Raw genomic sequence first — 15,981 nt, forward strand, 5'->3', positions numbered from 1 at the left:
AAAGGATTGAATGTGTGGCTGCTGAATTTTCTAAGTGACTGTGGCTAAGCACCATCTATAAACTGTTGTTGATAGAACCTCAGGTGGCAATGAGGAATATAGGGATGAGATGGAACAGTTGGTTGAATAGTGTCATATCAACAAGCTCTCACTCAGCATCAGCAAAGCAAATTGTGGACTTCAAGAAGGGGAAGTCAGGAGAACACACATCACACATATTGCTTTCCACATAAATTAAAAACATATCTAAATTATGAGAGATTGCTGAACTCTTTAATACAGGAATCTAGTTGTCAGCGCACATTCACAAAAGCTGCTTATACACATACTGCATGCAATGAAGTTAACACAATATTATTTAGTTTGAATGGAATGGAATATTAGAGAGATTATACATCAGTTATATAGGGCACTGATAGGACCACATCTGGAGTACCATGTGGTCTTTTCTTACAGGGAATGATGTAGGATTGTGGGAAGCCAATCAGAGAAGGCTTATTAGACTGTTACCTAGAAAAGGTGGGTTGCCATTGGGAGGAACGCTTGAGTAAGTTATGCTAGAGTTTTGAAGAACAGAAAGTGACTTCAATGAACATGCAAGCTCTTGGGATGCCTTAATAGGGAGAATGCAAAAAAGAGGTTTCCTTTTGTGGGATTAAATATAGCAAAACTTTAATGGTGTCCATTTAAATCACAGTGATAGTGAATATTTTTTTCTCATGAGTAGTGAGTCTTGAGAACTCTCCTCCTTAAAAGATGTTGAAGGTAGAATCTTTGAACATTTTAATGGAAAAATGAACAGATTCTTGTTAAGTTACAGGGTGAAAGGTTACCAGGAATGGGTAGGAATACACAGATGAGCAATGAGTTTATTAGTTGGCAGAGCATGCTCAAGGGTCTACTTCTGCCTCTAATTTCTGTTCACACCTCTGCCATTTCCTTATACCCTGTACCATTTTGCCCACCAATGTCCCAATCTCCTTTTCACAACTGTATAAACACAATCCATCTGTTTTTATTTTAAGTATACACAAATTTTGCAGAAGAAATAAGAGCCAAAAAAATCTTTAAAGATGCTGAGAATCTGGAGGCAAACTGGAAACAGTTCGCAGATCAGGCAGTGTATATTAAGAGGAACGTAGTTAATATTCCAGATTAAAGTTCAAAGTACAACCCTGAGATTAATTTTCTTGCAGGCATACCCAATAAGTCCAATAACAATAGTAGAATTAATGAAATACTGTACCAACTGGTCCTACAACCAGTGTGCAAAAGACAATAAACTGTGCAAATACAAACAGAAATAACAATCAATAATAAGTATCTAGAACATGAGATGAAGAGTCCTTGAAAGTGAGCCCATAGGTTGTGGGAATATTTCAGTGATGGGGCAAGTGAAGTTACCCTCTTTGGTTCAAGAGCCTGATTGCAGCAGTGAGAAGAGAGCACGTCTGGGGTGGTAGGGTCCCGAATGATGGATGCTGCTTTCCTGTGACAACACTCTGTGTAGATGTGCTCAAAGGGGAAAGGGGGGGGGGGGGGGTCTTTACCCATGATGGAACTTGGGCTTGTATTATAAATTAAAATAATGAACAAGGCATAGTCAACCCCAGTGTCTGAATTTCAGAAGTAATTAATAGTATAAAGGTACCCTGCACATTCAGATGTCAGGCAGAGCATAGTGTAAATGTACAGTTTTCTTCTCACAACTTCACTATTGTGTTTTTGTTCGAGACACAGATTTAAAATGAGGGGTATGAAAATTACAACTGGGATTCTCCACTGCATGGTGCTGGAACCACTCATTAGTCTCCACATGTCAAAAATAATAATACCAAAGGGGCCAAATTTATGCATAATGATAAAATCAGTAGGGTCAGTGGAAACAAGAGATTTGACTCAGAAATTCTGGAGTAAATAGGACAGAATAAGTACACAAGTCCAACAGCGTCAGATAAAATTACTCCATAGGTACTTGTTAGGAAAAAAAGCTTATTCTAAGATCCAATGAGTCCATGGAGTCTTGGTGGTTCAAAGGTACAGAGCACAAAATAAGTACTAGTCGCAGGGAGTAGACCCAAACTCAAGAGAACTCAAGGAGTGAGGAAAATATAGTTACCAGTCTGATATCAATATCAATACTTTGATTTCTGAGAACAAGTATTTTTCAGCCTGAGGAAAACACGTGTCTGTGAAGTGATTTCATGGAAATGTGTGCAATAGTTAAGTGAATGAAATATTTCATTCTGGAATATTAATAATGAAAATCAGAAAAGAGAATGAACCCTTTAAGTAGATAAATTTAATGGGAACCAAAAAAAACTGCAGATGCTCGATTTCTAATATAAATACAGAATTTAGAACCGACTTAACTACACAACCTACAAGAGGACCACAAGCTTGCTGTTGGTTTTGGAGGCTTGCGTGCCTCAATGACCCAGAGAGCTCTGTTGGCTGGAGTCAGGGCTTTATGCTTTGGCTCTAGGTAGGGTCACCCATGCCAAACAGGTCAAAGAGTAGAGGCCAGACTAAGAGTGGTCCACCAGTCCTCCAGGTTCAGGGTACAACACTGGACAAACAACCCTGCTTGGTCAAAGAAAATTGTTACGAAAACAGCAATGAAGAATTCTTCTACACCGGAGTGCAGTGGTATTCCTGTGCCTCAACCGGAACTTACATGGCTGACAGTAGTGAAAACAGAAAGGAAGCTACTGACACAATGAAGGAAGCTCTGAAAACCACCACAGATGGAGGACCTTTGTTGCTGTCCTAAACACCAGTGGCATAATGGGCAGTAGTTAACAACACAAAAATAATCAGTATACAGAGCAGATAAAAACTTTAAAATGATGAAAGGTTATCTCAGAGATGGGGGAAGTTTAGAATATCACTGGAATTCGGAACCAACACCTTCCTCACCAGTATCTTGCAGTTCACATAGCAACTGAGAGAACTCCATACAATTCCTAGGAAGAGGTACAGTTGACGTTTTGGGCCAAGCCCTTTTGTCAGGACTAACTGAAAGAAGAACTAGTAAGAGATTTGAAAGTGGGAGGGGAGGGGGAGATCCGAAATGATAGGAGAAGACAGGAAGGGGAGGGATGGAGCCAAGAGCTGGACAGTTGATTGGCAAAAGGGATATGAGAGGATCATGGCACAGGAGGTCTGGGGAGAAAGAAAAGGGGGTGGGGGGAAAAGCCCAGAGGATGGGCAAGGGGTATAGTGAGAGGGACACAGGGAGAAAAAGGAGAGAGAGAAAAAGGAGAGAGAGAAAAAGAATGTGTATATGAATAAATAACAGATGGGGTACATGGGGGAGGTGGGGCATTAGCGGAAGTTTGAGAAGTCAGTGTCATGCCATTAGGGTGGAGGCTACCCAGACGGAATATAAGGTGTTGTTCCTCCAACCTGAGTGTGGCTTCCTCTTTACAGTAGAGGAGGCCGTGGATAGACATATCAGAATGGGAATGGGATGTGGAATTAAAATGTGTGGCCACTGGGAGATCCTGCTTACTCTGCTCCCCCTTTTCTTTCTCCCTGGGCCTCCTGTCCCATGATCCTCTCATATCCCTTTTGCAAATCAACTGTCCAGCTCTTGGCTCCATCCCTCCCCCTCCTGTCTTCTTCTATCATTCCGGATCTCCCCCACCCCCTCCCACTTTCAAATCTCTTACTAGCTCTTCTTTCAGTTAGTCCTGACGAAGGGTCTTGGCCCGAAACGTCGACTGTACCTCTTCCTAGAGATGCTGCCTGGCCTGCTGCATTCACCAGCAACTTTTATGTGTGTTGCTTGAAATTCCAGCATCTGCAGATTTCTTCGTGTGTTCATGGTTCCATGCAATTCCTGCTGAGTTGACAATCCTGGAGACTCGGTACGCACAGACGATTCCAGTTACTTGGGATACATCAGGACCAGTACACATTGGCCCATTTAGCCAAAGTAGTTAAAATTGAAATAGTTAAAAAAGTATAAAAAAGATGAACTACTGTTTAACTGAGTAACAAATTATGTATTTAAATGAAATACAGAACAAATTAGAAATACTACAACTAAAACTGTGTCGTTCCTATTAGTTATTGATGAAGAAATTCATTCAGCATATGCTACATTTTTCTTTTGGGTCCGGTGTTCTGTGAAATTCATTGCTACAGACAGCTGTGAAGGCCAAGTCATTGGGTATATTTAAAGTCAAGTTGCTTTTTATTGTCATTTCGACCATAAACTGCTGGTACAGTACACAGTAAAAACGAAACAACATTCCTCCAGAACCATGATGCTACATGAAACAACACAAAACTACACTAGACTACAGACCTACACAGGACTACATGAAGTGCACAAAACAGTGCAGGGCAGTACAATAATTAATAAATGAATAATAAACAAGACAATAGGTACAGTAGCAGACAATTTCAATATAATAATTAATGATGTAGATGTCAGTCTAGACTATGGGTATTGAGGAGTCTGATGGCTTGGGGGAAGAAACTGTTGCACAGTCTGGTTGTCAGAGCCCGAATGCTTTAGTACCTATTGCAAGAAGGCAGGAGGGAGAAGAGTTTGTATGAGGGGTGCGTGGGATCCTTCACAATGCTGTTAACTTTGCAGGTGCAGCGTGGTGTAAAAGCCTGTAATGGCAGGAAGAGAGACCCCGATGATCTTCTCAGCTGACCTCACTATCTGCTACAGTCTAGCGATCTGAGATGGTGCAATTCCCAAACCAGGCAGTGATGCAGCTGCTCAGGATGTTCTCAATACAACCTCTGTAGAATGTGGTGAGGATGGGGGGTGGCAGATGGACTTTCCTCAGTCTTTGCAGAAAGCAGACACTGCTGGGCTGTCTTGGCTATGGAGCTGCTATTGAGGGACTAGGTGAGATTCTCCGCCAGGTGAACACCAAGAAATTTGGTGCTCTTAACGATCTCAACGGAGGAGCCCTCAATGTTCAGTGGAGAGTGGTCATTCCGTGCTCTCCTGAAGTCAACAACCATCTCTTTTGTTTTGTTCACATTCAGAGACAGGTTGTTGGCTCTGCACCAGTCCGTTAGACAAAAGACAACAGACAATAGACAATAGGTGCAGGAGTAGGCCAGTTGGCCCTTCGAGCCAGCACCACCATTCACTGTGATCATGGCTGATCATTCACAATCAGTATCCAGTTCCTGCCTTATCCCCATAACCTTTGATTCCGCTATCTTTAAGAGCTCTATCCATCTCTTTCTTGAAAGCATCCAGAGTCTTGGCCTCCACTGTCTTCTGGGGCAAAGCATTCCACAAATAGCCACTGCACCTCCTCTCTGTATGCTGACTCATCGTTCTTGCTGATGAGACCCACCACGGTCGTGTCATCGGCGAACTTGATGATGTGGTTCAGCTGTGTATTGCTGCACAGTCGGGGTCAGCAGAGTGAACAGTAGTGGACTGAGCACACAGCCCTGGGGGGGCTCCCCCATGCTCAGTGTGATGGTGTTGGAGATGCTACTCCCGATCCGAACTGACTGAGGTCTCTCAGTCAGGAAGTCTAGGATCCAGTTGCAAAGGGAGGTGTTCAGGTCCAGCAGTTTCAGCTTTCCAATCAAGGTGGCATTTAATAGTTTCTTGATTAGTCAGAGGATCACAGGTTACAATGAAAAGGTAGGAGAATGGGGATGAGGGATAATAAATCAGCCTTGATGGTGTGGCAGAGCAGATTCAATGGGCCAAGTAGCCTAATGTGGCTCCTATGTCTTATGGTCTTAAGTGAAAAAATTAGTACAGACAATAGACTGCCTTCGTACAATGCTTTTGATGATTTCATCCTCCAAATCTTCATTTTCATTGTAACATTCAAGGTGATTGTCGATACTTTCAAATTCTTCATAGTCCCTAACATTGAAGTGGTGAAATCATATCATTTTCACTCCCAGCCATTTCTGGCATCTCCAGAATGTTTGAACTCTCAGCGAGCAAAATAGTTCTGAATTGTCTTACTGCTCATTTCTTGCCAACTATCAGTGATTTAAAAAAATACTGCTTTTTGAACACAAACACATGCAATTAATGATATTTAGAAACTATTTCCTCTAAGCACAGTGTAGGGTCTTACAGCCACATAAATGCAGGTGCCCGATGCTAGTTAGAAACTGTTCAGCAACAGTCACCTGCCCCAATTAAGTGGCATAGTGTCCCAAATAAACAAAGGGAATCCTGCCTATCTTCTCAATTAGTTTTTATTCTTTAAAAGTCATCCCATATAATTGGCTCCCTCAATAAATTGATGGCCCAATTAATCAGAATCCACTATACATGTTAAAACAAGGTGACAAAAGTAGACAGTCATTGCTCGTTCTTTTATTGTAAACTGTATCCATTGTTAACATAATCTTTAGAAATAAAAATTGAAAGATAAAAAAGAAAATTTAATTATTTAGGTATCCAGGCATCTTAGGGTCTGGGTTTTGTCAAGACTGACAAAAATATAGATATGCAAGGAAAATATAGTGCGTTGTGCCCATTTATTTTTTTCTTAATAATTAACGAGTTGAAGGTTTCAGTCTCCTTGTGAGGTTTTAATATCATTTACAGTGCTCCAGAATTCTTAAATTCATTAATCTCTTACCCATTTATCCTGTACGTATAAATGCACATTGAAATTTTCCAGAAATAGTGAATAATTCAGTGTACAGACTGGATTCAGTTTATATTTAATCTAGTCAGCTCACTATCGTGAATAAAATTAACTTAATTCAACTGTTCATTAAGCACCAGACACCAATGGCAATTTAAGCTGGGGAAAGGGAAAAAAAACAAAGAACTACCTTATTTAAATAGTAGTCTTATTTAGAGCCAAAGCTCCCATCACTTAAGTTAAATGCATACTTGACACCAATTCAAAAATATGTTCTTAAACCATAGAGTAAATAGTGTAACTTTCTTTCATTTTCTATTAAACTGATAACTGAGCAGTTGAAAAATATTCAATCTTTTATATGATGCACAACTGAACAACATATTTAATCAAGACAACACCATATGTAAAAGCGTCTTATTTACTGCTCTGTCCTTTACCCAAGAGCTTTTCCATTAAAGACATCAGCCATGCTGTTGAGTGGCTATTTAGTTAAATACCTAATTAGCAACACAATGCTCACCTGCTTCTGCAATTCAACAGCCAACCATTAAGTTATGCCCCACCTATTTCATTTCAAATAAGAACATACAAAAACAAATCCAAAACCCAAACATCCTTGTTTTTCTACACCTTCATCACTTTACATACATGGAACTTGATTTTGATGTCTATCTATTACACTGTTCTAACATTTATTCTTATTCTCCCACTGTTTTTCATTTCCTTTATTTGCGTGTGTCTCTAGTACGATTTGAGTCCCTGTAGTGCCCACTGGTTGCAAAAGGCGTGGAGCATAACATCAGCATACACAACCTCCAGGGGAAAGCCAGACACAAATGTGGAAAACGTGGAGCCATTTGAGATGGATGATAACAATTTGCATTTATAGACTGAAATATTCTAAAACACTTCTGTTACAGCCGTTTAGTACCCTGGTCAGACCCCACTTGGAGTATTGTGCTCAGTTCTGGTCACCTCACTACAGGAAGAAGGTGGAAAGTATAGAAAGGGTGCAGAGGAGATTTACAAGGAAGTTGCCTGGATTGGGGAGCATGCCTTACAAGAATAGGTTGAGTGAACTTTGCCTTTTCTCCTTGGAGCGACGGAGGATGAGAGGTGACCTGATAGAGGTGCATAATGATGAGAGACATTGATTGTGTGGAAAGTCAGAGGCTTTTTCCCCAGGGCTGAAATGGCTAACACATGAGAGGGTACAGTTTTAAGGTGCTTAGAAGGAGGTACAGAGGGGATGCCAGTGGTAAATTGTTGTTATTGTTGTTGGCTTTTTGTTTTCACGCAGAGTGGTGAGTGCGTGGAATGGGCTGCCAGCGACTGTGGCGGAGGAGGATACAATAGGGTCTTTAAGCGACTCCTGGATAGGCACATGGAGCTTAGAAAAATAGAGGGCTATGGGTAACCCTAGGTAATTCTAAAGTACATGTTTGGCACAGCATTGTGGGCCGAAGAGCCTGTATTGTGCTGTAGGTTCTCTATGTTTCTACTTCACAGAAAAGGTGGAATGCAGACAGACAATGAGGTACAAGGCCATGATGAGGTCAACTGTAAGGTCCGGAGTCCATTTGATAATCTTATGAATTACGAGCTATTTTCAGTTAAGATTCTAGATAAGATTTTTAGATGTTATAGGGATCATGGGATATGGAGGAAAGCCTAGCAGGGATCATGTACAGTAACTGATCTTCCACCTCTTCTAGATTTTCCTGCACCATCTCCATATGCCATGATTCCTATATCTAAAAATCTTATCTAGAAATGAATTGACCAAGCTTAAAAGGCCAGATGGATTACTCCTATTCAATACTCCTCCCCACTGATTTTTATATATAAAAAAATTATATCTATCTCTATACATACACACCTTTCCCTTGGTCTCCTTAATTTCAGAAAATTGAATTTCCATCTCAACACCCCTTTCATAGAACATAAAACACTCTTGCACAGTACAGGCCCTTTGATCCACTATGTGCCAACCTTTTAACCTACTCTAAGATCAATCTAACCCATCCCTCCTAGATTACCCCTACATTTTTTCTAACATCCATATCCTACCTAGTAGTTTTGTAAATGCCCCTAATGTGTCTGCCTCTACCACAACCCCTGGCCACTCTGTGTAAAGAACCTACTTCCAACATCCTCCACATACTTGCCTCTAATCACCTTAAAATTATGCCCCTTTGTATTAGCCATTTCTGCCCCGGGAAAAAGTCTCTGGCTATCCACTCTATTTATGCCTCTTATCATCTTGTACACCTCTATCATATTTCCCTTGCTCCAAAGAGAAAAGTCCTAGCTTGCCCAACCTATCTTCATAAGACATACCCTTTAGTCCAGGCAACATCCTGGTAAATCCCCATTGCACCCAGACTAAAGCTTCCACATCCTCCCTTTAACAAAGATATCAGAACTGAACACAATATTCCCTGTAGTGTAACCAGAGTTTTAGAGACATTACCTCGAAGTTCTTGACCTCAATTCCCTTCCTAAAGAAGGCCAACACAGCACATGCCTTAACAACCCTATCAACTCGCGCAGGTACTTTCAGGATCTATGGATGTGGAGCCAAGATCTCTCTTCTCCACACTGCCAAGAATCCTGCCATTAACCCTGTATTCTGCCTTCAAATTCAACCTTTCAAAATGAATTATTTCACACTTTTCTGGGTTGAATATCTGCCACTTCTCCGCACAGCTATGCATCCTGTCAATGTCCCGTTACAACCTACAACAACCCCTATCCACAACTCCAATCTTCATGTTATCTACAAACTTACTAACCCACAGATACCTGTAGAACACCACTGGTCACCAACATCCAGACAGAATAATCTCCATCAACTACCACCCTACCACCCTCTGCCTTCTATGGGTAAGCTAAATCTCTATTCAAATCTGTTTCCTCCTTGGATTTTGCTTCATTATTCATATGAACTCTTTCCATATAAACTCTCAAATTTATAACTGCAGCTATGGCATCCCATTTTCAAGATCATAGATAGAGCCATGTTGATTTTTTTTTCATTATTATACTCACTGATATTGACCCCTCCATCCAATTTCAAATCAATTTCTTTCAGCACATTTTAATACTTGCTGGTTATGCCTTCAGTTGGACCTTCATCTTACACTTAAGCATGCCTGGTCCATTATCAGTTTAACCATTCGTTGTCAAATTTGTTACTTTCCCACGACAAAAATAACCTGTTGTTCCAACACCAACCTGGAGTTTAAATGCTTCATCTGTTTGTTCCTCTCCACTTACAATTTTCCCTGTAGATCCGTCTGCCTAGCTACTTCTTGGTCACAAGTTGTATCAACATCCTTTCTATTGTTATTTCGTTGTGCCAATCCCATGAAAACAAGTGCCCTCCCTGGATCCACTGCCTGAGCACCAATTCTTGTCCCCTCTTAGTTTCCATCCCGTTCTTCTATATGGCACTTACATGCTCCCCAATTCTCCCACTTCCAAAAAAGTACTGACTACCCCACTGATGCCAAATCAGCTGACATTGTAACAGCATTCCTCTCCTTTAGTATTGCCCATCTTAATTACCAGCTCTGGTTCCAAATTCCCATTTCTGCTCCATCCATGGGCAGATTGTCACCTTCCAAATCTGCTCAAAAACTTAGTCACAAATTTCTTTTTAAATCTCGCCAATTAGGGCTTTATCTCTGTCATTGAAATAATCCAAAACAAGGCCATAATTCAAGAATTCCTTATGTCCATATGTAAATGGAAAATTAGCTGTCCTGTAGTAAAACGGTAAATGCCATACCTCATCCCATTCTTGATTTTCCCCAAAAGAGAAGGAGCCAGTGGTTGTTTCTGCAGCCACTGTGATAGAATCAGAGAAGGTTTTCCAATTTTCCCCGGAGTCTTTCAGCTTACATTTACCTCTGACCTCTCACTTAAATGGCCAAGACATTTTGGGGTAGAATGGTGTGCTGCTAAAATGGTAGTGCTGATGATCCTTCCCTAGAAATCAGCCAGAGTTGGGAGAAAGACAGCAAAATTGACTAACGAGTGTAGGAATTGACGGAAAAGAGCCTTTGGTCCTTCCATTTATCACATATTTTGTATCTTGACATGAATGAGGGAAAAAGAAAAGCTGCTAGCAATTCCATAATGCTAATAAGCTATTTTTTAAATTTTTTGGTTCTTAGCCATTTCCTTTACTTTGCTTCAGTTTTGGTTTGGGCTAGTCTGGCCCAAAAGCTGGAAATAATCTCAGGATCTGTGTTCCCTGGTTGCTCAACTAGGCCCCAGATTCCTGGATTCATTTCAAGATTTGTGATCCCAGGAGTTAGCTGGGCAGTTTGTGGGAATAATTCCTTCAATTATTGCTCACTGTGGTGCAAGATAGACTCCAAACATTCCCAGTCTTGTGGACAATATCCCTATGACTAATCAATCACATTTTGCACTAGATATCAAACTTACTAAAATCAATTCTCTCGTCTTAACATGAAGAACTGTTTAAAAAAAACTCAAAAGATCTATAATATTTAAGTCTAAAAAAGTGCCATCTGTTTTACATTACAGAATGCACAGTGGAAGATGTCCTTCTACTCTCTGATAGAACAGGCATTATTTAAGCACCATCCATAATGCTTAAATAACACGTCAAAAATGGTCATAGAAGGAAGGTACGAAAGACTTTTTGCACAGGAGATACTCAATTTAAAACAGATCACTTTTTGAATAAGGCAAATAATAGAGCAGCTGTATTCTATAATTCAATAAAAAATTATATTTGGCTTCTTAATTAGAAGATGAACTCTTGACGTCACTATCCAGCTTGTTATATGAACTTGCACTATATTGTTGGCTTGTACTATCTCTGCCTGCTACACTTTTTCTGCATTCTATTATCAATTTATCTCGAACTACCTCAGCACACTGTGTAATAATTTGAACAGTTTGCAAGATGACCTTTTTACAGTACCTCAGCACCTATGTCAACAATAAACAAATTCCAATTATTATGAACATAAAATACACTTTTTACCTGTCTGCTTAATAGTAGTTAAAAAAGTGGGGAACTTAATTGTAAACATTTTCTATTAATAGTATGAACCACAAAAACACAAAATCCACAAACCCTACAAAATTCCCATTGGACAAGTATCAATCAATTGCAACCTCAGGTGCTGTGTAGAGTTTTCACACTTTCCCTCTGACTGCGTAAGTTTCCTCTGGGTTCTCCCACTTCCATCTGCGTTCCAAACAGGTGCATACTGTAGTTCCATGCCATCAAAGAATATGATTAGATGGGCCTTGCCCTCAACATCTAAAACACAATGGTCCCAAACCAATTTGACTAAAATGGTGCTGCTAAGTGGTGACTCTTTACGTGCAGCTGCAATGGGAATCATCAAAAATTTGGAACTACTATAGCTGAAATCCAGTCACAGCCATGGGTACTTCAGTAAACAGACTACTTAAGTTTTTTTTTAATAATACACTCATTGTAATTTGTAGTACTTTAATTATTCTGCTGGGTGCAAAATAATAAATCCATGACACCCACCAGTGATATTAAACCCAATTCTGATTTTGATTCCAATAGAACCACATTGCTGTCCAACAATAAAAATTCACCATTAGATCCTGAAAAGGTGGGAAAACACCTCATATTTGCAAGTTGAAATTCACTATTGCCTTCAAAGTATTAGCACAGATATTATCCATTGAGTAAAAGATCAAAACCTCAGACCAGGCACTAAGGTTATGGTCCATTAGGTAGAAGTAATCCCTGCATTTCTGTGTTCCTTTGGGATATGAACCAACCTACAGTAAGCATCTCAAGGCACTGAAAAGATATCACCAATGTCATCTCTACCAAATCCTCCAAATTCACAGTTAGAACAAACAAATCAACCATTGTGTCCTTTCATCCGCCAACAGACAACTTGCTTTTTTTCTGTCTGTAATGGAACTGATTCAAAGGAGTAAACAAATTCTCTAAAGCATTTCACAACCTCAGCTGTTGTAAAATCACTTCATAGCCAAGAAATACTGCTAAAACAGTCATTTTGATACATGGGAAAAGCAGCAGCCATTTTGAACACAGCAAGATTAATAGTTGTTTTTTTTTTGCCTTGCTGGTTGATATCACAGTATTGGTCAGAACATTAAAACCATTCCTCTCACTGAAAAGTGTCATGGGATGTTTTACATGCACCTGTGAGGAATATTGAGAAATCTGTTTTTCCTGATGAAACAGAACTGCACTGTAATTTCACACATCTCTGAAGTGGGTCAGCAGTCCACAGCTATCCAATTTAGTGACCAACAAGCCACTGGGTATCACAAATCTCAATCTTGCTGCTACTATTCACCATGCGCACTTTGCCTTTAAGGAGAAATTGGTTAAACGTACATATTATTATAAAGAACTTTATTAGCGATATGGGGAATCTAACAATGAACTAGCATACACCACTGACCACAGAGCAGCCAGCAATGGTGACAACAGCTGCAAGGTTGGTACAGTGGCAGAGCAGCAAAACAGCTGTCGAAGACAGCATTCCTCTGAAACTCACCTAAGAAAAGTATATTCTAATTGATTCAATATAACTTAACTTGATCAATGTCAGCACAAGGTAGTCATTTCAATCCGGAACCTATAATGTAAATAAGAAAAAGAATCAGACATTCTGAGGTTTTATATATAAAGAAAAGTCTACAATGTCTTCATGTCTACAATGTAACATTGGAATAGTTATAAATGTTCTCTGTTCTAAAGTAATTACCCCTCTTGCCTGGTTGCCTTCAAGTACCTTCCACGAAAATATAGACAATGAGTAAATATTAGCCAGGACTATCTGACTAAGGAACTTAACAGCTATACCTAATTACTTATCTGTTGTTTCCTGGAGCCTCTCAATAGTGATTATTATTGTGAATGTAATGTTTTTCCTCCCCGGTTAGGGGCCAATTGTGACCAAAATTGCAACTTAACCATTACTTGGTAGAGCAATAAAACCTGGAACTCTTCTGACTGTATTGCTTTTTTGACATGGTGTTTAAAAAAAACATGTAGCATGTGGGAAGTTGTTCTCAGACTATTGAATGTCTTGCATCAAGAAATTTGGTTACATCCTCTAAAAATGTGCAAGAAATGTGCCAAGATATTGTTTGGAAGAGGACTTCAATGAGAGATTGGAAATGCTGGGCAAAGGAGGCCAAGGTATGTTTTAATAGAAATAAGAAAGATCATTCAATAGATAGATAGGGTAGATAGTCAAGCTCCTTCTCCCCCAGAGTAGAGGTATCAGTTTAATGTGACAGGAAGGAGTTGAGGGTCTTTTCTTCAAAAAAAAACGCAAAAGTGGTCAATGACCATCTCGAATGCACTGCCACAGGAGATAGTGGAATTAGATACAAGTATTATGCTTAAGAAGCATTTAGACAAATCATTAAATGATAAAGCAGTTGGGGTCTAGTGCAGTTGGGGGGGGGGAAATAAATGTTTAGCATAAGCATGGTGAGCCAAATGGTGTTCTTTTTGTGTTGAATGACACTAAATTAACTTCATGCAAATTCATTATAGTATTTCTTACTCATACAAATTGTAAAGCCCAGAAAACACAGAACTACCATACCATCTCTCCCATTGAATATCAGGGATTATATGACATCTCTTGCAACAGGATTTGGGAATCAGCATATTGTCACATTTGCCCCTGTCTCAAGGCTCAGGAACATGTATCATATTTACTGACTTAGCATAGTGCTTTACGTGTGTTACAGTGTACTTATACAGACTGCTGAGGGGCATCCAACTGGACTCTCTGACCAAAGAGTCATTCCAAATGATTGGAACTACACTCATTCTATTTCTGGTGTTCCCATAACCAATGGTCTCACATTAAGGACTCTATCTTGTTATTCCACGCTCTTGTTATTTATTGCTATTTATATTTGCATAGTTTGTTGTTCATTAATCCTATTTACAATTACTGTTCTACAGATTTGCTTAGTATACCTGCAAGAAAAAGAATTTAAGGACTGAATGTGGTGACGCATTTGTACTCTGATAATAAATTTTACTTTGAAATGTCTGCAAATACTTAGATCTAGCATGGGCACTGAAGCACTTTTAGAACCAACTTTGTACTACCATTAACTACCATAAAATCTTACATTGACTAATTAGGGGCACTAGAAATAAAAACGGGAAATACTACAAACCATCAGCAGTTCAACCAGTGTCAGGGAAGAAAGAAAGTGAACAATTGACTGAAAATGCTAATTATATTTGTTTCATATGTTTTTGACTTGTTAGGCATAACATCAATTACTGTTTATATTTCAGATTCCCAGCACCTATCATAAACATTATTTGAAAGACAATGAAGGCCAGTCATTGCTCAAGAACCTAATTTATTGTAATTGGGAGTAATATTAATGTGTAGAAAAATCCTAATGATCATAACACTGTAGTATGTAAACTTTGTGTTGTCAATCCTGTGTGTATATGCAATTTTACTAATAATTTTATTAAATTGATGGCAGGGTGATAACAGTTTTAATATTCGGGACAGCACTGTGACTCCGCTAGTAAAATCGCTGCCTCACAGCGCTCAGAGACCCAGGTTCAGACCTGACCTCGGGTGTTGTCTGTGTGGAGTTTGCATGTTCTCCATGTAACTGCATGGGTTTCCTCCAGGTGCTCTCCTTTCTTCCCACATCCCAAAGACGTGCAGGTTGGTAGATAATGAAAAACAAAACAAAAAAAAAAATCTGTAGGTGCTGGAAATCTAAAATAAAAACAGAAAATCTTGTAAATATTGGAAATTGATGGGGACATATGGAGAATAAAATGGGATTAATGTAAATGAGTAATTGACAGTGAGGACATGGTGAGCTGTGCGCCTCTTTTTGTTCCGTTTCTTATTTATGATTCGGTGCATTCTGACAAGAACGTTTCACAGATTTACTAAGTACTAAAGAAAAAGTGTTCAAAACAATCTCCGCAAAGGAATTGATAACACACACGGTAGTAGTTTGGCCAAGCTGTTTGTGATTGGGCACAATACATTTTGGATGGTGAGATACACGGAAATGACGAAGATCCAGCCTAGGGTATTTTTAGGGGAGAAAAAGAGGGCCATCTCAGAGAGACCGGGCGGTGGCGCTTCCTGTCTCCTCGATCCGACCACGTGGACCTGTCAGTTTTCAGCGCTCTCTCGACAAGCTGCAACATCTCATTCAGGAAACTGACACGATCGAGAACTCAGTGGCTTATCATTCTCGGCAAGGCCTACAATTCTGGGCCCCCGTTATTGAACAAACTCAATTTTAAAAATGGTGAAATCTACTTTTTTTTCTTTCCAACTAATGAAAA

At 39.6% G+C, this 15,981-nt stretch overlaps 1 protein-coding gene across 6 annotated transcripts in view; it reads right to left on the reverse strand.

The window, feature by feature from the left end:
- Positions 1 to 15,981, reverse strand: part of foxn2a (forkhead box N2a) — a 64,086-nt gene that overhangs the window by 47,254 nt on the left and 851 nt on the right. For 2 of the 6 annotated variants that reach the window (XM_072264942.1, XM_072264943.1), the window contains exons 2-3: positions 15,243 to 15,394; positions 13,175 to 13,255 (exon numbers count right to left, since the gene is read on the reverse strand). The exons of 1 other annotated variant lie outside the window; for it this stretch is intronic. The gene's annotated coding sequence lies outside the window, so the exon portion shown is untranslated. The remainder of the gene's footprint in view (positions 1 to 13,174; positions 13,256 to 15,242; positions 15,395 to 15,981) is intronic. 3 more of the 6 variants (XM_072264944.1, XM_072264946.1, XM_072264945.1) reach the window with 3 other exon arrangements.

The sequence above is a fragment of the Mobula birostris genome, chromosome 8 (genome assembly GCF_030028105.1).
Source record: "Mobula birostris isolate sMobBir1 chromosome 8, sMobBir1.hap1, whole genome shotgun sequence".
NCBI classification, from domain to species: domain Eukaryota; kingdom Metazoa; phylum Chordata; class Chondrichthyes; order Myliobatiformes; family Myliobatidae; genus Mobula; species Mobula birostris.